The 21,981-nt window shown below is 38.0% G+C and overlaps 1 long non-coding RNA gene across 2 annotated transcripts in view; it reads left to right on the top strand.

Annotated features, from left to right (window-relative positions):
- The first annotated feature begins 1,124 nt into the window (after positions 1 to 1,124).
- Positions 1,125 to 21,981, top strand: part of LOC101723422 (uncharacterized) — a 66,083-nt gene continuing 45,226 nt past the window's right edge. Inside the window, exons 1-3 of one of the 2 annotated variants that reach the window (XR_015438964.1) lie at positions 1,125 to 1,498; positions 3,688 to 3,894; positions 8,879 to 9,328. This is a non-coding gene — a long non-coding RNA (uncharacterized LOC101723422). Of the gene's footprint in view, positions 1,499 to 3,687; positions 3,895 to 8,878; positions 20,827 to 21,981 lie in introns of those variants that run through there. The other variant, XR_205111.3, reaches the window with a different exon arrangement.

Consider the following 21,981-nt stretch of genomic DNA (forward strand, 5'->3'; position numbering starts at 1 on the left):
TGCGTTAACCTAGATTTTCTCTTTAACCTGAGGAGGACAGCAAACAGATTTCTTTTGCGCCAGAAAATACATTTTAAACTTTCCTGTATCACTGACCCATCATGAAATTGTGTGACTTCTAGTAAGATCTAAAGACAACTAAATGGTGTAAATTAAGTACACACTTTGAAGAATTAACCTGTCACTTGGGGTTTTGATCTGATGGAAGACAATTATCAGTAACTCTACAAGAAAAATTTCAAATGTCCTGAGAGAGAGAGAGAAATCTTGATTTTGTTTTGAGAATGTGTGAAAGAACTCATTTACATCAAGTTTTGAAATAAAAGTTTCTGAGGACAGAACAAAACAAAATATATTTTAAAAGTTTGCTTAACTAGAAGAGGAAACCTTAGGGTTTGGATTCCATTATAAAGTATAACACAACAGCAAGTAGTAATGTCTATGAAAATAAGACTCTTGGATACCTGTTGACTACTTCTGCAATTATCTAAAGTTAAGTATGTGAGCTGACAAAGGATAGTGACAGCAGTTTTAGATCACCTATGTTTTCTCAGTAATCTAAGAAATAGAGTGGCATGAGGTGGAGAACAGTTTGAGCTTGTACTGTTAAACATTTCTCATCTCCTCTTTTGATTTGTTCTAGTTCCTGAATTGTGCAGATCATTTTGTTTGAGCACCATTCCCTGTTATTTGAACCTAAAGGGAAAGCTCAAAAGGTTCTCTCACCAGGCTGTGGGTGCTGAACAGCATTGGACTGCCGCTCTTGAGTTCTGCATATTCTGAATTCAACTTTGAAGCAGTCTGTACCAACCTTCCTTAATTTAAGTCAAAGATACAGGCACTGTTGTTGTTATTCATGAGGACTATGTTAAACTCCAAGATGCATGGATACATATAATTGAAAAATAAACCTTTACTCTAAGTTTACTCGGTGGCCCCTGGAAGATAAAACTATTACTGTAAGCAGCCCATTGTGTCTTGCGTGTATCTTAGATTTTATTTCCTGTCAGCTACTGCAAGAGCTACAAAGAAGAATTAGTTTCACCACATAGTAAATAAATGCTTTAACACCCTGCATTATTGTTTACACTGAGCTTTGGAAGCACTTAAACCACAACAGATAATTGTCAAAATGGTGAAGCAATAAAACCAAACACAGCCAGCAGTTATAGTATAGATGCGGTTCTAGGGAACAGCTAGTAAAACTTAGAGCTTATTCTTAATTTTTTAAGAAAAGCACTAATTTATGAAAATGTATCCTAAACAGCAAGGAGAAAAAAGTAGTCGCAGGAAGCATTATTAAGACCCAAGAATCCTACAAGCGCTGCTGCTTATCTTTGCTTTCATATCTGTCTCCCTCTCTGTAATTTATTTTGCTTAGACCAGATGTTGGTGTAAAAACTGCTTGAGAAGCATCTGTGAGAGATACCGCGCTGTCCGTCTCCCAGGAAGGAAGTTCGTATCTCTTGTGCGTGTTCTAATTTTAAAATTAACACAGGTAAGGAGGGCAAGGTTGTTAATTTCGGTTCTGAAATAATGGCTTTATCCCACACACGCAAATCTCGATTTTTTCCGAGCTGGAGTTTTATCAGCGTCTTATCTTGAGATGGGGGCAGGGGGAGAGAACTGCCGGCTCACGTGGTTTTAACTACAGAAGGCCTGGATTTCTCCGTGTTTTCCTTAACAGGGATGTCAGTGAAAGCTATGTTCTGTCTCTGTGATGGATCTGAGTGCAAACAGGACCCTGTTAGCCATTATGTACCTATTAGCCCTGATTACCTTCTGATAGCTCCTCACCAGTTGGTTTCTTTCACTTTGACAGATCTAGTACTTTGTTTAACCTTTAAACCAGTAGGGCAATAACACAGCTGACAGAAGGGAGAAATAATTAAGGAAAACTTCTCCAGGACATTTAAAAATCTCTAACAAGGCAGACATTCCTGTTCAGTTTTAAAACTTGTCAAGGGATGCATACAATTCCCCATAATTGCTCTAGGAAAATGTTTCGTAATTTTTGCTAGCTTGAAATTAATTTTAGTAATGTAGCTTAATCAAATTACTGTCTTTCTTTAAAAATATCTGTAATTTACACTTTCAGGATGTAAGTTTTAATATTGCACTATGTCTAAGAGAAGTGATATCCAAGAGAACTTAATTTCTGGAAGGATCAGAAAGGAAATATATTTTTAAAGTATTGTCTAAAAATCTGCCAATGGTTGGAGTTTTAGATTTTCTGAAATGGCTGGTACATGTTTTTGGAAAATAACACAAGTTATCAAAAAAAACCCCAAAACTCTTGAGTCCGTACTGTTAATCATCCTAGACATTGAAACATGGCCAAGAGTAATTAGAAGGCAACAATACATCCTGAACTTTATTGGCTTTTATTTAGAAGCACATTTGTGAGCAAGTTCAGATAACTACTTGGTAGGAAAGCAGTCAGCAATGTCTGTTATTCTTTTCAACATTCTTCAGCATTAACCCCACCTCCAAGGCCTGACCCCATCGCTTTGGAGCTATTTGAGCTACTTCCATGAAAGGGCACACCAGAACTCTCTGGGTATCCGTCCCATTAATCCATGTGCACAAAGCAGAGAAATAGAAAGAGTGCTTCATTGTTGCATGAAGTTATTTAATTAAAGTCGGAATAACTTCTAAATGAGAAAATGCAAATAGTCTCTCCAGATCATTAATAATTTGGTAGTTTATAAGACATTAAAATATAATGTGTTCATTATTTTCCTTAAGTCTGCTGAGAACAGTACATAATTCCACTTGCATAACTGTGTTCTTTTTCGCTGAGATAGTATCAACTAATAAAGGTGTGTCATCCTTGCAGATCTAAGATATTGACAATAAGAAACATCACAATTATCTTCTAATTATGTGTGACAACAAGTCTAATTTAGTATTCTTTCATATATCACTTATAACTCTTACTGTTCCCTGTTATCATTCTTATGTTAATTGATTAATATCGGGTTCTCTACTTCATGGTTAAATAAATACTTCTTAAGAAACAAGTTTGACATTTTCAATAGCTGAAAAACCTCAAATATTTTCAGCCCTATAGATATACACCATATCACAATTTATTTTTAGTAAGATTTCAACAAAAACAGTTGAGGTAGAACATTAAACATTATTACCACTATGTACTTAGCAGTGTATGTTTTATAGTGCAAAATGCATGAAAGGAAGATCCCTTCTTTTCAGGAGTTAGAGTGAGGCAGGAAAACCTCTCCACAAATTAAAGGAAAAAAGAGAATATAGAAGTACAACCAGCCACTCTATTGTATTACTATCAGCGCAGAAATGATTGTGTGGCTAAATTTGGAGCTCGTGTTGGTCAGTGTGGGGGAAAGGAAGCTTTATGAAGTATCAGAAAGAAGAGGGGTGCTTGAGGATAGGAGGCTGGGGAAGGCATTTTCAGACACACGCAAAACATGCAACAAGATCCCAAAGTGGGAGACTCTGAGTTATGCAATGAGTAGTACTAGGTTTGCCATTAGGGTCAAGTATCAAAGAAAGGATATTTGGGGAAATTTCCTATTTGGAATGAAAGTTTTGAACTCTGAAAATGAAAGTTAACTCCTACTTTTGGGAAACAACTTGGCAATCATTAGAGGTCACAAAAAAGCAGTCATTAGTATAAGATATGTCTTTTTTTTTTTTTTTTAAATGAAGGACTCCAAAAATTCAACTGAGAAATGGGAATGATCTTCCAGGTCCAATGATATTAGTGTCTGGACCAAAGTCACAGCTACTGGCTTCCTGAAGACAGTGATATACAGACTGGGTCTCCACCATGTGCATGAGCTAGGAAAGGGCAGAAGAAAGAACTGGAGGAGAATTGGTCCCGATAGAAGGGAAGAGATGTGAGAAGGATAGAAGGTAAGTAGTGGGGAGTAGTGGTTTGGAAGAAAAACATTTTTTGAAGTTCATGTGACTGGAATTCAGAGTATAAAATTGCTATTTGTGAGAAATGAAATCCTGCAGGGTTTTTAATGCCACATGAAAGAGTCTGAATTTCATTCGCCGAGATCTGGGGAGGCCTTCTTAGAAGGAGAACATCATTTTGGTGGTTTAAAAAAAAAATAGAATGGTGGCCTGGTATAGGCTAGTGGCTGTGGGGAAAGCAGAGAGGCATAACTAGAAGAGCTTTAGGAAAGAGGATGGATGAACTTGGCATTCAACTTGATACTGGAGTAGTGGAGTGGAAAAAAGAACGTGTTCTGATCAGGCTGAGGGTTACTGACTCAATAAGAGACTATGTGAAAAATTTTAAAAACACAGCAAAAGACAGAGTTAGAAATACTGCAAGAGTCAAGAAATAAAAGGCCACACTATTTGTTTTAATGAAGGGGATGTTGGTAATTGTCTGACAGAGAGTATTAGAAACTGATTTAGACACATTAAATTAAAGCAACTCAAATGGAGATATTTTACAAAGAGCAGCAAATATAAATAGAGAGTTGCAGTGAGATATCATTAACTAAATTTCTTCTGGGAAACCTGAAAAGAAACAGGGCCAAGGTGTAGTACTCAGTGTTTGCCGCCAACACACTGGAAGGGTCAGTTGAATGAGGTGGAACAATTATCACGAAAATCACAAAAATATATAAAATTCTCTGTATAAGTCAGCTTTCCTGTTTCTGGGACAAATTACCTGATACCCACAGTTTAAAGGAGGAAAGGTTCAGTCTGAGTGGGCTAACTCCAAGGCATCAGAGCAGGGACACAGTGTTAGAAAGGACAGGGTCAGGGGCCACATATAATTCCCAGGGTCACCCTCCATGGCCCACCTAGACACACCTGGAAGTGTGCACCCTAATTCTCTGGGTGTTTCTTAATTTAGTCAAGTTGATGTACCAGGATGGACAGTCGCACTCTCTGAGTTAGACAGAAGTCAAGTGAAGAATGTTACTTATGTAAGGGGACTTTGGCTCTCTGTTATATTTCTGCTAGTTTTATTACCCTTGGTTATATGACGCAAAGAGGATGGCGGTTGACTGCCTATCCAATATTCAGTCATTGCGTTCTTCTCCTCCCTTCCTTCTCCACCCGTTCCTTCCTTCCTCCCCTTCCTTTTTTAACTAATAGAGTCCAGGTTTTGTTGGTGGTGGAGATATGCTCAGTTAAAAGAAATCAGACACACATGTTTAAATATCACATTGTTTCCCTGGTGTGAGAAATTAAAAGGGTAAATAAGGACCCAAATGTATAATAGAATTGGGAAATAGGAAGAACTGTTCAAATGGGAAGGGGAAAAAGGGGTGGGGGAGGGAGAAAAGAAGGAAGGGGAAAGAAAAAAGAGAATAGAAGGAAAACATGGAAATAAAGGTTTTTAAATAAGCAGAGAGAGGTTGAAGGGAGGAGAGGGAACTGGGGAAAAAAGAAGAATCAGGACATATGTGTATAAATACAAATTCCCTATGATGAACATACATTATGCACATCTACAGTGTACCAATAAAATGAAAGAAAAGCAAATACTGATCATGTGATGTGGTTCTGACCAATAGATATACGCAGAAGTCATTGGGACTTGGAAAACATTTTAAAAGGGAGGTAAACTTTACCATCATGAAGTTCTCTATTGTTCATGCCTGAAATGCTGTCAGGATATTGGAGTGTCAGGTAGAGGGACCAGAAACATCTTACAAGCATGAGAACGTGAGTCATATCTTAAGGGTACCTGTGCAGCAAGATTGTAGGAGCTTAGAACATTGAGAGCATTGTAGCCAATCTGGTCTTTTCATCCTTGAACTTTTCCAGGAAATGACCAAAATAACTTTTCTAACTTATTTGGAAGCCAATCCAGTGGAGTCAATATTTTATAATAGTATTACAAATAATATTGCAAGCAATAATTGTTATGATTTTTCAAGTTTTCTCTGCAGAACCTGTAGTGTCAAACATTGTATATGGATTGTTTAACTTATCCTTTACATTTTATAAATTTTATATTTTTATTTCCACTTTATAGATGAGGAAAACAAGATTCAGAATATATAATTAACTTTCACACAATTAGCACACTTACTAATCTCTCTTCTGAATCCATAATTGATTTTGCATCAGCAAATAACTGTTGAATTCATATTCATTTTTTGACTATTTTGTTCTTAGCCATTTATTCACATCTTCTGATAATAAAGAAAGAATTTAATTTAAAACACGAACAAGGAAAGCATTGCTGGTAAATTCATTAAATGGATACATGTCAGGGGAGATCGATACCAATCCATATTTTTTTGACATGCATGCTATTAAAATGTTTCCATCTGAACTTCTTAAAGACCACTGAATTCCTGACATCCTGTAGAGCTCAAGTAAACTCTGATAGTGTCGCTCACTCTCTTTGTGTTACTGACATATTTATTATCACTGTTTAGAAATGTGTATGTGTAGGATGTAGACACAGCTGCTGGTTTCAGAGCAGCGTGATCCTGGGGATTTCTTGGGTGAAGTAGAAGAGTGCACCATCTGGAGCTCCTGATGAATTCCCCCAATACAGTCTCTCTACATTGGAACTTTGTAGCAGTCCCAACAAAAGCCAGCGCTAAGATATGAAACCACACACATCACAGAAATTAGAAGAGCTGGTCTTAATGTAGATACAATGAACAGGAACTCTTGACAAAAGGGTCAGCCAAGGCCAGGAAATGCATATTGCGGAAAACTACAAGTTTAGTTGCTCCAATCTGTGTTTAATCTACAAAGAAAATTACAATAATACCTGTGTCCATTCAAGCCTATATGAAAATTTACCTTAGAAAGGACCACCATAAAAAGAAGCTGAGCTGTGGTGGTATGAGGCTTTCTTAATTATTTACATGATTGTCATGCCTAACCTCTAAGCCCAGGAATATTAAGATAGACCGTGTATGCAACACTGCAATCAATTTCAATCGCAATATAGCCCAAATTGTCATATATAGCTACATTATTTTCGAAAAAAGGAGATCTGTATTACTTGCTCTTCAAGTCAGCAAGGCCTTCGAAGGACACTGCTTCTTCCCAGGGTGAATACCTTTCCTGCAATGCAAAGAGTTTAGTTTGCACGTGTTGCACAGAGGAGTCATATGGTTAGAGAGATTCAATGCATGACAAGGAGACATGATTTAAACCATCGATCTGGCATATTTGAGATTATTCATATACATATTTCTCTTTGGAAAAAATGTGAGTATGAGCTCTGATCAAGTGAAATATGATCTTTAAATTAGGCTCAGGTAAAAGTCTCTAAATATCCACCTTACCAGTGGGGAAGGCTGTAAAGCAGACATTTCACATGTCTCTTCAAAGCTGCTTCGCTGGGAGATGGGAGGTGATTGAAAAAGAGTGTGCTGTGTTCAAACTCATAAACTAAGGCCAGGAAATCACAGATGTATCTTCATTTGTGTATTCATTCTTTGTATAATCTACACTGCCTTTTTTTTTTTAAAAAAAGCAAAACACAAAGCATGAACTTCATACCTTATAATTCCTAAATTTGTATCAGGTTTTCCTTGCCCAAAAGGGATTGTTTTCTGAGATAATTTCTTCCCAGAAAAAGGCATGCTATTAAATTTTATTTTCCTGTTGTATTAATTTCCTATTGCTGTTATAATAAAGTACCACAAACACAGTGGCTTAAAATAGTGCATATTTATTCTGACAATTCATGGCAGAAGTCTACAGTCAAGGTGTTGGCATTGCTGGAAGCTCCAGGGGAGAATTCATTCTTTGTCTCTTCAAGCTTCTACCAGTAGTGACAAGTGTGTCACAGTGGGTTGTTTGTTATCACTGAAATCTCTAAAAGGTTCACCATCACTGTGAGGCAACAGACATTCCATGTCTCATGACATCATCACTGGATATTTGATTCCATAGGGGCATCACTTTTCCTCCCTCTCCAATCTCTCATTTCCTCTTATAAGAACTTTTGTAATCACATCAAATTCACCTGAGTAATCCAGAATAATCTCTCTATTCAAAACATATACCTTCATTCTCATGTAAGAAAATAATTTACAGGTTCCACTGACTGGGACATGGGCATCTATGGGTGTCATTATTCAACTTACCACACCTGTACAAATATGTTGTTAGATGAAACAATAGTTGATGCTTATTGAAGTGATTCTAAATTGCCATTTTTTGGAATCCAATACATTTTATTAGATAGTCTCATTTTTTGCCTTCTTTTTATTTTCTCCATTCCCCTCCCCCCTGATCCATTGTGAATACTGGACCTATCTTGAGACTCAGAATTCCATGAGATGCTGATTTTTTCTGTGACTTTCTTCTAAAGAATAACGTTATACAGAAGTTGGCACCATGAGTGAATTCACACAGCAATCCTTGGTTCTGGAGTTGAGTCTGATCTTCCAAAGACTTCCAAGAGCACTGTATGTGTCAGATTCCGTGGACTCAAATGATCTCTTGTTTTCTTGTAAAAGTCACCAAGGAACTGTGATCCAGGAATTTTTAAAGAGATGTTCTAGAAGAACAAAGAGGATTTTGATTACAAACTATTTCTTATAAAACTTTTGTCTCTCATCCTTGCTTTAACACGTACAGTTCTGCACCTGCTACTTATGACAGTTATTTTTCTTTTCCATGTAATGCCATGTCTGAATTTTACCTTTATTTTCTTCTAGAATTTATGCAAAAGGGTATCAATTATCTGTTCTCATGTGCATGGCCCGCTGACTGTTCCATGAGTGGGCCTGAGTAGGTTTGTCCGGCTATTTGTAAAAAGATGATTTCTGGCTCTGGTTTTCTCCTTTTGTAATTCAAGAGGGGTCAGCATAGACATGGCTTTGGGTCCACTGTTGAAATGACCTTGAGCACCTCATAACTGTAGGGTATTTTTTTGTTTTTTTTTAAGAAATTGTGACTGGGGCAGGCCCACTGACCTCCAGTGGAGCCACGGGCAGAGCACCCAAGACTGACTGAGCCCTGCTGTGTCCGGCTGGCTACACCTCCTTGAGACCAAGAGCTGATAAGGATCCCCCAGGCAGGCCCACCAGCCGCCTGTGGAGTTGCGTGGGCACCTACAACAACAGACCCCCCCCCAACCGCCTCTGGCCTCTTGGCTGTGCAGCTACCTGGTTCCACACTGCAGAGGCACAGGGGACATAAAGGCCACTGTCCTGAGCTGCAGAAGTGAACGAGAGAGAGAGAGAGAGAGGGCCTCTCTCAGGCTTCCTGATGAAAACTGAAGCCCACTGGAAACGTGAAGAGAATCTCTGCAGTAAAGGCACACCAGACCACCATACTTGGAGGACATGGAGCTCAACTTGGGACTTGAAGCCAGAAATCTGCCTGAATCTCACAGGTCTGTGACTGGCTTACTGAGACTCATTGACTTATAACTGCACACTGCTACCCATATTGTCTATAGTGAAAGCAGAGACATACCCTTAAGGAGGCCCTTCATTTTTATTTTTTATTTGTTATTTTTAAAATTACCACTATTTTCTTTGCTTTTATTTTTAATTTGTTCCTCTTTTTCTACTTTTCAAAAATTTTATTTTTCTCTTTTTTCTTTCTTTAATCTTTTCTTTCTGTCTCTCTCTTCCTCACTCCCTTGCTGTCACACATTGTACTTCATCTCCCTTTATATTCCTGTTCTGGCCCTAATTCGTATTTCTTCTTTATTTTTCTTTTCTTCTCTTTCCTTCTCTTTCCTGTGTCCTCAGGCCTCACTGCTAACCTTCCCCTATCCTTCTACCTACCTATCCCTCCCTCCCCAACTCCTTCTAACTCCTCATTCAGAAGGGTAAAGTTGCTACATTGAAGAGTTTATTCACTATGAACATATGTTAGGTTGGTCCTTGATTCTGATTTAATTTACACAGTTAAAGGTGATAGGTTAATAACTACCACTAATTGTCATTTTCGAAGAGGTTCTTGATGCTATTGTGTTGCTAATTGTATTACTTGGGCTAAGGTGTTGTGATTGATCTAATCAGTTGTCCTTCCTGATATAATGAAAATGAGACAGCCTCAGAGCCATTAGAGACATAAAACCTAAAGACCAGCTCTATCTGGAAGACACCTCTGAGAAGCAACCATTCCATAAGTGTTCTAAATACATCAACAGGGCTGGGGATTTAGCTCAGTGGTTCCGGTGCCTGCCTCACAAGCACAAGGTTCCAAGTTCGATCCCCAGTACCAAAAAATAATAAATAATAAATAAATAAATAAATAAATACATCAACAAAGATACTTACAATAAGCAACTTCAAAGTATCAATGCAGGAACTAAACCAAGGACAGTACCAAAAAGGAAAATGACAAGACATTTAAGTAAGGCACAAACTCAGACTTTGACCCCACAAAAGGCAAATTCTGGGGTAAACAAGGTGGAAAAGTCTGATAATCAACCACTTCGACACCCTGAAATGATACCACAGGAAGTAACAAAACAGATGAATGAGGCTCTAGAAAAATTCAAAACAGAAATAATCTCCCAGATAATTACAGAGATGGCAAGCAGAGTAAAAGAGATGATTAGAGGCTCTAGAACAGAAACAGATAAAAAAATAGATGAGCTAAGAAATATGCTAGAAGCCATGAATGTCCAGCATAATTAAGAATTGGAAACTGAGAATGCCCAACATAGGAAAGAAATGGAATCCATAAAACAGATCAAACAGATATTCAGGAGATGAAAAACTCCACTGAAAGCATGCAGAACAGATTAAGGGAATCTGAAGACAGAATATCAGATATAGAAGACAGGATTGTGGTTAAGAATGATGAAAACACAGATTTCTTAAAAATAGTAAGGGACTAGGAGAAATCAATCCAGTCACTGCTAGAAGATGCAAAGAAGAACAACATAAGACTAATAGGAGTCCAGGAAAAAACAGGAGAATGTGCAATTGACATAAAAAACTGTTCACAGAAGTAATAGTAGAAAACTTCCCAGACAGAGGTGGAGAATTAGACATAGAGATAACTGAGGCATATAGGACTCCAACTAGCCATGATCAAAAAAAAAATCTACACCTAGACATATAATAGTCAAGATCCCAGAAACACAACAGAAGAACAAAATCCTACAGGCAGTTAGAGAAAAGAAACAAATCACCTGCAAAGGAAAGCCCATCAGAATCACGGCAGACTTCTCAACACAAACCCTCAAATCAAGGATAGCCTGGAGTCAAGTATTTCAAGCCCTAAAAGAAAATAACTTCCAACATAGACTGTTGTATCCTGCAAAAATTATCTTTCAAAATTGATGGGGAAATTAGATACTTCCATGACAAAGAACACCTGAGAAATTTCATGAACACCAAACCAGCACTCCAAACAATTCTAAGCAATATCCTAGAAAAAGACAATGAAGGTCACAACTCCATGAGGCCCAACAGAGCGAAGCCACCAGGCAAGGTAAGACACTAAAGGGAAAGGGGGAAAAATAAGAAGTAAAAGAGCCAACAACAGTAAAACATCATGACAAGGATGAGTCAATATCTATCAATTATAACTCTCAATGTTAATGGTCTCAATTCACCAATCAAAAGAAATAGACTAACAGAATGGATTAGAAGCAAAATCCAGCAATATGCTGCATACAAGAAACACACATAACTCAAAAGGAAATTCATAGACTGAAAGTAAAAGGATGGAAAACAGTTCTTCATGGGACGGGAACCCAGAAAAAAGCAGGGGTAGCAATCTAATCTTATTTGGAGACAAAGTAGATTTCAAACCAAAACTAATTAAGAGAGACAAAGATGGTCACTACATCCTTGTGAAGGGAACAATCCAAGAGGAAGAGATGACAATCCTTAATATATATGCACCAAATATGAATGCCCCCCACTATGCAAAACAAATATTAATGGACATGAAAAACCAATTAAGCACTAATACAATTATAGTGGGGGACCTCAATACCCCACTATCACAAATAGACAGATCATCTAGACAAAAAATTAAAAATGAAATTCTAGAACTCAACCAAGCTATTGGACAAATGGACTTAATAGGTGTTTACAGAGTGTTCCACCCACAAAATCAGAATTCACATTCCTTTTGGCTGCACATGGGTCTCTCTCCAAAATAGACCACATACTAGCTCATAGGACAAGTCTAAGTAAATGTAAGAGAATTGAAGTTACCCCCTGTATCTCTCTCTTTTTTGGGGGGGTACCAGGGATCGAACTCAGGTCCTTGTACTTGCACAGCAGGCAGTGAAACCACTGAGCTGAATCCCCAGCCCCACTCCCTGTAAATTATCAGACCATAGTTCAATAAAATTGGAAATCAATAACATAAGAAATTGCAAAACCTCCACAAACACATGGAAACTGAATAACACCCTCCTGAACAACCAATGGGTCACAGAGGAAATTAAAGAAGAAATTAGTTTCTACAAGTAAATGATAATGCCAGTACAACATACAGGGTTCTATGGGACACAATGAAAGCAGTTCTATGTGGGAAATTCATAGCAGTGAATGCCCATATTAGGAAAACAGAGAAAACTCAGTTAAATAACCTAATGCAGAACCTCAAGCTCCTAAAAAAGAAGAGCATAACAAACCCAAAGCTCATACAAGAAAGGAAATTATAAAGATCAGAGCAGAAATCAATGCAATGGAGACTAAGAGAATGATATAAAAAATTAATGAATCAAAGAGTTCGTTATTTGCAAGAATAAATAAAATCGATAAAGCTTTAGCCAACCTTATCAAAAAAAGGAAAGAAAAGGCTCAAATCCATGCAATTAAGAATGAAAAAGATGAAGTCAAAACAGACCCAGGAGAAAACCAGAGGATCATCAATACCTACTTTGAGAACCTGTACTCTAATAAAATTGAAAACACAGAAGAAATGGGCAGATTCTTATATACATACGAATTGCCAAAGTTAAATGAAGAAGATATAGAAATTCTAAACACCCCAGTTACAATGAGTGAAATTGAAAATGTAATAAAAAATTTACCAACAAAGAAAAGCCCAGGTCCTGACGGCTTCACTGCTGAATTCTACAAGACATTTAAAGAAGAACTATCACCTTTACTCTTTAAACTCATCAAGGAAATTGAAAGGGAAGCAAGGCTTCCAAATTCATTCCTGGAAGCAAGTATTACTTTGATTCCAAAACCAGGGAAAGACCCAACCCCAAATCCGGAGTATAGGCCAATCTCCCTAAAGAACATAGATGCAAAAATCCTCAAGAAGATACTCGCAAACAGAACACAGAGGGTCATCAAGAAGATCATACACCCTGACCAAGTCAGATTTATCCCAGGGATGCAAAGATTTTTCAACGTTCGTAAAACAATAAATGTAATACACTCTATTAACAGAGTCAAGGACAAAAAGCATATGATCATCTCAATAGATCCAGAAATGGCATTTGAGAAAATCTGACACCCATTCATGATAAAAACCCTACAGAAAATTGGAATAGAAGGTCTTTATCTCAACCTAATTAAGGCTATCTATGAAAAACCAACAGCCAACATCATACTAAATGGTCAAAAACTGAAAACTTTCACACTAAATTCAGGAAGAAGACAAGGATGTCCACTATCTCCACTCCTGTTCAATATAGTTCTTGAAACATTAGCCACAGCAATTAGAAAAGAGAAAGAAATAAAAAGAATAAAGATAAGAAAGGAGGAAATGAAAATGTCATTATTTGCTGATGATATGATACTTTACATAGAAGACCCAAAAAATTTGGTCAAAAGTCTTCTAGACCTAATTGACAGATTCAGTAGAGTAGCTGGATATAAGGTCAACACTCAAAAACCAATAGCCTTCTTTTATACAAATAGCGGACTCATTGAGAGGGAAATCCGGGAAACAATTCCATTTGCAATAACATCCCCCCAAAATGAAATATCTTGGAATCAACCTAACAAAAGAAGCAAAAGATCTCTACACTGAAAAGTACAGCACCCTGAAAAAGGAGATCGAGGAGGATATAAGCAAATCGAAAGACATCCCTTGTTTCTGGTTAGGAAGAACAAATATAGTGAAAATGGGCATACTTCCAAAACTACTATTTAGATTTAATGCAATCCTGATTATAATTCCACCAATATACTTCACAGAACTAGAGAAAACAAACCAAAACTTCATTTGGAACCAGAAGAGGCCTAGAATAGCAAAAGCAATTCTAGGCAACAGAGACATGGCTGGGGGTATCACAATCCCCAACTTGAAACTATACTACAAAGCTACTGTGATAAAAACATCATGGTACTGGCAAAGAAATAGTCCTGAGGATCAGTAGAATAGAGTAGAAGAGGTAGAAACAACTTCAGACATACTCAGCCACCTCATCTTTGACAAAGGAGCCAACCACCCTCATTGGAGGAAAGATAGCCTATTTAATAAATGGTGTTGGAAACACTGGATTTCAACCTGCCAAAGATTAAAAGGAGACCCATACTTATCACCATGCCATAAACTAAGATCAAAGTGGATTAAAGATCTAAACATTAAGACAGAAAAACTAAACTTGCTGGAAGATAAGTTAGGTAAAACTCTTGAAGATATTGGCATAGGAAAAGACTTTATGAACAAAACCTCAGTAGCACGAGATCTAGCACAGAGAATCAACACCTAGGATCTCATCTTATTAAAAAGCTTCTGCACAGCCAGAGAAACCATCAACAGAGCTAATAGACAACCTAAAATGTGGGAAAAATATTTTTAGCAGCTGTACTTCAGACAAAGGACTACTATCTAGAATATATAAAGAACTGAAAAAAATCAGAACCCCCCAAATTCAAAGACCCAATTCAAAAATAGGCATCTGAAATGAGCAGACATTTCTCAGACAAAGAAGTAAAAGCAGAAAATAAATATATGAAAAAATGTTCAACATCACTGGTCATTCGAGAGATGCAGATGTAAACAACACTGAGATTCCACCTCACCCCAGAAAGAATGGCTGCTATCAAGGAATCAACCAATAACATATGATGGTGGGGATGTGGAGAGAAAGGAACCCTTCTCTGTTGTTGGTGGGAGTGCAGACTGGTGCAACCACTGTGAAAATCAGTATGGAGATACCTCAAAGAACCAGAGCTAGAGGTCCCATTTGACCCAGTTATTCCCCTGCTGGGTATCTTCCCCAAAGAATTAAAAGAATCCTACCACAGTGATATATGTGCACCCATGTTTATAGTGGTACAGTTTGTAATAGCTAAAGCTTGGAAACAGCCCAAGTGGCCATCAACTGGAAACTGGATAAAGAAGATGTGGTTTGTTTTTGTAAAATGGAGTACTACTCAGCCATAAAGAATGAGAAACTAGAATCATTTATAGCTAAATGGATGCACATTGAAGTCATATTCTTAAGTGAAATAAATAAGACACACGTGTAAATACCGAATAGCTTCTCTTGTGTGAGAAACTGAAAGTGTTTATAAGGATTAAAATGATTAAAACAAATAATTGATAATTTGAAATAGGAAAAGGTCCAAAGGTGTAGGAGTGGTGGGAGAGGAAGGGGAAAGCGAAGAAGGGAACAGAAAAATTATGAGAAAAGAAAAAACAAATGGAAACGAAGTCTATGTAAATAGGAAAGTGTGGATGGGATGAAGGACACACAGGTAATGGGGAAAAAATAAGAACTAAGATACATCATGTACAGTACAAGCACCCAATGATAAATATAAATGTATTCTATACCTAAAATATACCAATAGAAGAATTAAAAAAAAAAAAAGAAAGAATTTGTGACCAAGTGAAATGTCATAAGGAAGCTCACAATTTATGGTCCATTAAACAGGAACTTTTCCCCCCTTGGAAGTATTTGGTGGAAGCTTCCAGTCACTCCCACAGCACTGAGGAAAGACCACTGAGCATGTGCACCTGTGGCTCCTGGCTCCTCTGGGCTTTCCTAGCCATGGGCCATGTAACTTCCCCTGTGCTCCACTAGAGTCCTGGAGAAGGAACCCTCCCCAGCAAAGGAGTCCAAGCCTTGCCCTGGTGCTCTCTCTGTGACACAGAGGGTAAGAAACAGGAAGCTCATTTATACTTCAGTCTTGGGCTTCTTTCCAACATATTTCTCTATCAACAATAAAAGTGAAAGAAATATGATCTTTTCATTTCCACAGAAGAAATCTCAGTTGTTTCTGGACAGGGATTTGAAATTGTATCAGAAATCCTGACAAGGAGGACTAAAAATAGTTGCACCAAAAAAAAAAAATCCATCTTTCATGATTCAAAATTTAAAAGTACAATATTTAGAAGTTGCCTTATTTTTCAATATAAATGCTTTATTGTTAATATCTCCTTTCATTTGTCTCTCTCCCTCTCCCCATCAATTTTCACCCCCTTTCTCTTACCTTCATTCTCCTTAGCTCTCCTCCCATTCCCTGTCTCTCTCCCTCTCTCTCTCTCCCTCTGTCTCCCTCTCCCTCCCTCTCTCTCTCTCCCTCTCTCTCTCCCTCTCTCTCTCCCTCTCCCTCTTCCCCTCTCCCTCCCTCTCTCTCTCCTCTCTCTTTCTCACACATAACATACACACAGAAAAGCAGAGGTGAGAAGTTGGACAATTTATCAAACTATTAAATTTATTTAGGTTGTGGTCACACTCTGGAGTTTCTAGGAATCATAAAGAAACATTATCTGTGCCATTTATTTTGCCTGTTCATTCGATTCATTTATTTAGCAATTTTTGAGCACTTGCAGCACACCACACACTGTTCTAGGTGCTTGGAATAAGACAGACTGAAAAATGAAAGAGCAAAATGTCCTTCCCCTCATGGAGCTTAGATTCTTTCATGGAGAGACAGACCATAACCAATATACATAATGGATGTATAATTTATATATTCTATTGCAAGTTGATGCATGTTATGGAGGATTAAGAGCAGGAAGAGGGGTCCTGAGCATGAGGAGAGGCCCTGTGTTAGCAGTATTGAGCAGGGTACTTGAAAGGGAGTCTGGCTGTGAGATGCTAATAAAGAGGAAGTTGTATGTAAGCAGGATCATGGTAACCATGCTTGGTTGGAGCAATCGGATCCTTTTATGACAGGACAGAATGGGTTGGTGCTGGAGGTCACAGAGCTCACCAAATGTCTGAGACACATAGCCTGTCACTGCTGTAGCCTCTCAGGGTTCTATTCTCACGTGCTGACAGTCTTCTTCTGATGCTGTTTGTGCTGTGATGGATAGGAGTGGCAGAGACCGTGGGCATCCAGGGTAGAATCCAGGTTGACTTTCATGAGCCTTGCAATTCAGCCTGGTGTCCTGCTTTCAACTACTGTGAGAGAGTGAGCAAGTCCGTTAACCTTTTGGGTTGCAATTTCTTCATTTGTAAAATGAGATAGCCATATGATCCCACTTAACTGTGTCTTTCTTGGAATCTCTGAAAGTAACAGGAAAGTGACGTTGATAGAAAAAGAAAAGAGCAGATGGAGAAAAGTAAAGGCAATAAAAGAGGAATGGAAATGCACAAAGGCAGAAAAGCAGAAAAGACACAGAAAGAAAAATGAGGCACATATGAGTATTTCAGTATATCATAAATATAGCCATAAGACATAGGTTTGGTCATCTTTTCCTCACATTTCTGCAAAGCTATTTTTGCATAGGCACATACAAAGGGGATCCCACTCAGCCCTATGGAGCTATGCCATAAATGTGGGTTTCTGGGGTCTCAGATGGGACTTTGATAGCATTTTGAGGGCCCAACTGAAATTATTGTTCATTTTTGTATTTTAGACATAAAGATTAAATAAGCTTTTTGATTATTTTGTAACCTATCCACCTTAGATAACATCATTTTAATGGGGAAATAGGATTGAAATAATTAGGAACATATTCTTATAATCCTACTTGCTTTCTGTGTCTTAATTAATTTCACCATCATACCAGAGTATATCTGTTTTCAAGTAGATTAACACTAAGCTTTTGCTTATCTTATGTACATATTTCATTTTACAGGTTTTTCTTGACCAATGTTGTCTCCCTTGCTTGATGTCTTACTCCCTCCTGGGCATTTCCCTATTTATTAGCACCAATCCCAGGAGGGAAGATAAGAGGAAGAAATAAAATATAAATCATTTCTTTTCTATAAACTGTTACAAAAACTGTCAAAGGGTAGAGGTTGAAATCAAAAGCAAAGTTTAAGTTCAAGACGAGAAGAGACAAAGCTTTTCCTACTTCGTGCATTAATATTGGTCCCAGATAGCAATGAGGGTGTATTAAAATATTTATGAGCTCTACATAGCAACTCTGTATAGCTAAAGAATGGTATAGAGAACTAAGGAGAAGGAGCTGCCCTTGGAAAGAAGTAGAACAGCACTGCTAAACAAAAAGTGGAATAGTAAAGGTGGGTAATGGTAGAGCCATATCTAAGGAGGAAGAGCATGGAGATGGAGGTAGTTGACGCTTGATGGGCTCTATTGGGTCTGAAAAGAATGAGGCCTAACCATCTTCTTCTGGGGAGTTGGGGAGGAGGAAGCAAGAGAACAGGAAGGAATTGGATCACCTGGTATAAGGACTAGGACGAGGAAACAACATACAGTAACTATCCTGGGGTGCTGAAGAATTAGCAGGTGTTTCTAAATTTGCAAGATAAACAGCACAGTTTGGAGATTTTACCAGGTGTCTTTAGCAGCTCAGGAGCAGAATCAGGTTGAAGTGGCCTGACCATGTATTTGTAGGAAGAATAAAACAGAAGAGGAAAAGAAGTAGACATAGGAAGAGACTGATCTAGAGAGAATTTTTCTGTGTTGTCTCATTAAATGAGTAGCAGTTTCTCAATAAACAGAGTTTTTATTACATATTGGGTTCCTGTTTTATGGGTCAGCAATGTTAGGGACAGCAAATTATCCAAAGTGGCAAAAGACAATAGCTATGTTCATGTCTCCCTGGTTCCAGGAATGTTCTTTTCCACTAAACAGATGGTCCCTCACTTACAATGGCTTGACATGTGATTTCTCAACTTTATGATGGGTGATAGCAATATGTATTCAGTGGAAAGAGTACTTTAAGCTTTCAATTTTGATCCTTTTCCTGGGTTAGTGATGTGCAGTACAACACTTTGTAGATGAGAGGAACAGCAGTGAGTCTCAGCTCCCAGTGGGCCAAAGAGAGCATATTTCAGAACTGGGGAAAAGTTCCTGGAGGTAGCCAAGATACTGAGTTGTTGTGGAATGGAAATAAGCACCTGGAGTAGAAGCTTTTATGGGAAGAGGATTACAAATACTGAAGAGATCGCCTACTTCTTGGTGTGGATGTAACATGCAGCGATGACCAGAGATAAAAAGAGGACAAACCAGGAGCCAAAATTGTTAACAAATATGGAGATAAGGACAGGAAAAGGTTGTGTGACAATGCAGATGTCATTAGAGAGCAGAAATATATGCCATGGACTGACTGTCCTGTAAAGGCTTGCAGCATTCTACTTTAGGTTCCACAGTGAACTCCCGGGACCTGTCACAAGGCAACTTCCTGAAGCACACTTTCTGATTCTATCACTGCATTAAAACTCTTAGCCCTGTCACTCCAAACACCATACCCCACTGGCCCTGGTCTTGATCATTCTGCATTCAAATTTAAGTTTGTTTTTTTTAGTGTTCTCTTACTCATGAAGCTGTGTCTTTTTTGATCCTCTTTGTTTCTTGGGATAGAAATTCCAGCCCTAGGTTTTAGCCCAAACCACACCCTTAACTGTGTTTTAGATGGTGGAACAGCTAGGTGGGAGGAGCCTCAAAGAACAAGTGGCCTTTGAAGGATGTGGCAAAACAATATAGAGCTGATTCAGAACAAAGAGTGCCATCTACTGAAAGCCCACTTACCCCTCTAGTAATTTATTCCCCTAAGCCTATTACCCGAAATAGGCTCAAAATAGCATCTGAAAAAAAATGAAATGGGAGGAGAAGACACGAGGTGTTATAACAAAGTAGTTCTGATTTGCAGCAGTCAAAGGTGGAAGTCAAAGTCCACCCTTAACCCCTGAAAAAGGGACTGAGATTGTTTTCCTTCCTAAGGAATTGTATGGAAAGTTTCCAAGAGAATCACTTAGAATGCGGAAGTAACCTTTTATTATCAAAGATGAATATTTAATCATAATTTCTTGGAGGAAATCCTCAGTTTAAAGTGACAAAATGGAGCAAAGTACACTGGGACCGAACAGAAATGCGTTAGTAGATGGAGGCCAGCAGCCCTATTCCAGGATGGCAGGGGCGATGGTACATGAATTCATAATGTGGCCTGGTCCGAGCAGATTGGTTACAGAGCAAGGGCGCATGCATTTTGCAGGCTCTGTCTCTCACCCTGTTGCCACTTTTTTCAGGGCTCCATATGCTAGATTGCAACTACAGATTTAGCCCTTTTGCCCAAAGGCATCTGAACCTGTGAAAAGCCTAGCTGGGGCACTGTCTATTGTTCATTGACAACTTGTCAATTTACTTCCAGGCAAAATAACTCATAAACATGATAAGGAAGGCAGATAAAACAAGAATTTTTTCACACTTTGCAACTTTACTGCAAAAATGGCTTATTTTTCATAAATGTGTGAAATCTCCCCTCTGAATTGTGACTGTGCACTGAACTTTAAAACTGTTTAGAAACAGCACGAGCATTTCACAATTGCTGTCTGTAATAAGATAAATGTTAAATATTAAACATGCATTAAGAGATAAAATAAAAGATTTTCAAAGGTTCACTAACATCACCGTATTTCTCTTTGATTCTCTGAGTTAGTAAAAGTTAAGTTTGACAGTACTCTCCAACAGGAAAGTGTTTAAGCACAATTTGACATTCCATATGTTTATATCATCTCTTATCTGAACCCTTATGTCAGTAAGACAAAACAGACATAGTGCACCGTATTAGTATTAAATTCAAAAGCCGGTATGTGTGTGTTAGCAAATGTTCACACTGTCATGAAGTAGCTTTTGTTTCTGACATTTAAAAGCATTCCATTTCTAATGTACTGTTTAAATATTGAAAGCTAATTGTGAATTCTTTTAGGTAAAATATTTTAAGTAGATAATAATTTTGAAATATATTAGTCTCTAAGGCAAAGCACTTGGTTTATGTGTAGTTATTTATAAAGCCATATGTTTTAATGAAGCCATGTTTCCTGGATTCAATTCCCTGATAATGAATTTGATTTTAAGCTTCTTGCTTACTGTAATATTATTACATAGCTATACTCTACCCTAGTGATTGTCCCTAGGTGATCCACCGTAACACCAAATATGCTAATTTTGGATAGAGCTATAATTTAGAGGAAAACAGACGAACTGGGGTCCCACCATCCAAGACTAGAATCTGTGACCCAGCCATCCTCTGATCGGGAACTTTGCCCCAGTAAGCAACTTTTTCATTTTGAGGTTGGAAAGTCCCCATAGCCTTTTCCCTCTCATTTCTACGTATTTTATTCACTTACTGTAGAATATTTATAATTAGGAACACATATGCATCTGTTACATAACAAATGGCTTTTGGGAAATAAGTGAGAGAACATGAGAAAAGAAATGTAAAAGACTGTAAAAAAGGGGGAGTAAAACAAATCTGTGATAAACAAGGATGCCTCAAAATAGGACATGACTTGAGGAGGCAGTGTAATACAGTGTATTACAGGAAGAGCCCTGAACTGGTGGACAGAAACCCGAGTTCAAGTCATGTCATTGGCATGAGCTAGCTCTCACCTTTGGGGCACCATCTGTCCATCTTTATTCTCGTATTCAGGTTGGATCGATTCTTTCCTCATGGGAGAGAGAGAATTTTAATGAGCATCCTTCAGATCCTTACAATTTTCCCTTTTAAATAGAAAGAGTGCCTATAATGTTTTAAATAAAGAAAATCTTCCACTGCCATATGAAGGGGGGAGTATTCATTGCCAGATCTGAAATTCTATTTATCATGTGAATAGTATATTCAGGTAATATAATAAGTAATTCATAGGAATTCTCTCCAAACAGAGTCACACAGATTTCAGATGACTCTCATGCTTCTTTTCAATCAGGACATGAATATAGGATAAGCTTCTTCATC

The sequence above is a fragment of the Heterocephalus glaber genome, unplaced genomic scaffold, assembly GCF_053883595.1.
Source record: "Heterocephalus glaber isolate CG9 unplaced genomic scaffold, H.glaber_assembly_v1.0 deba00001465, whole genome shotgun sequence".
Classification (NCBI taxonomy): Eukaryota; Metazoa; Chordata; class Mammalia; order Rodentia; family Bathyergidae; genus Heterocephalus; species Heterocephalus glaber.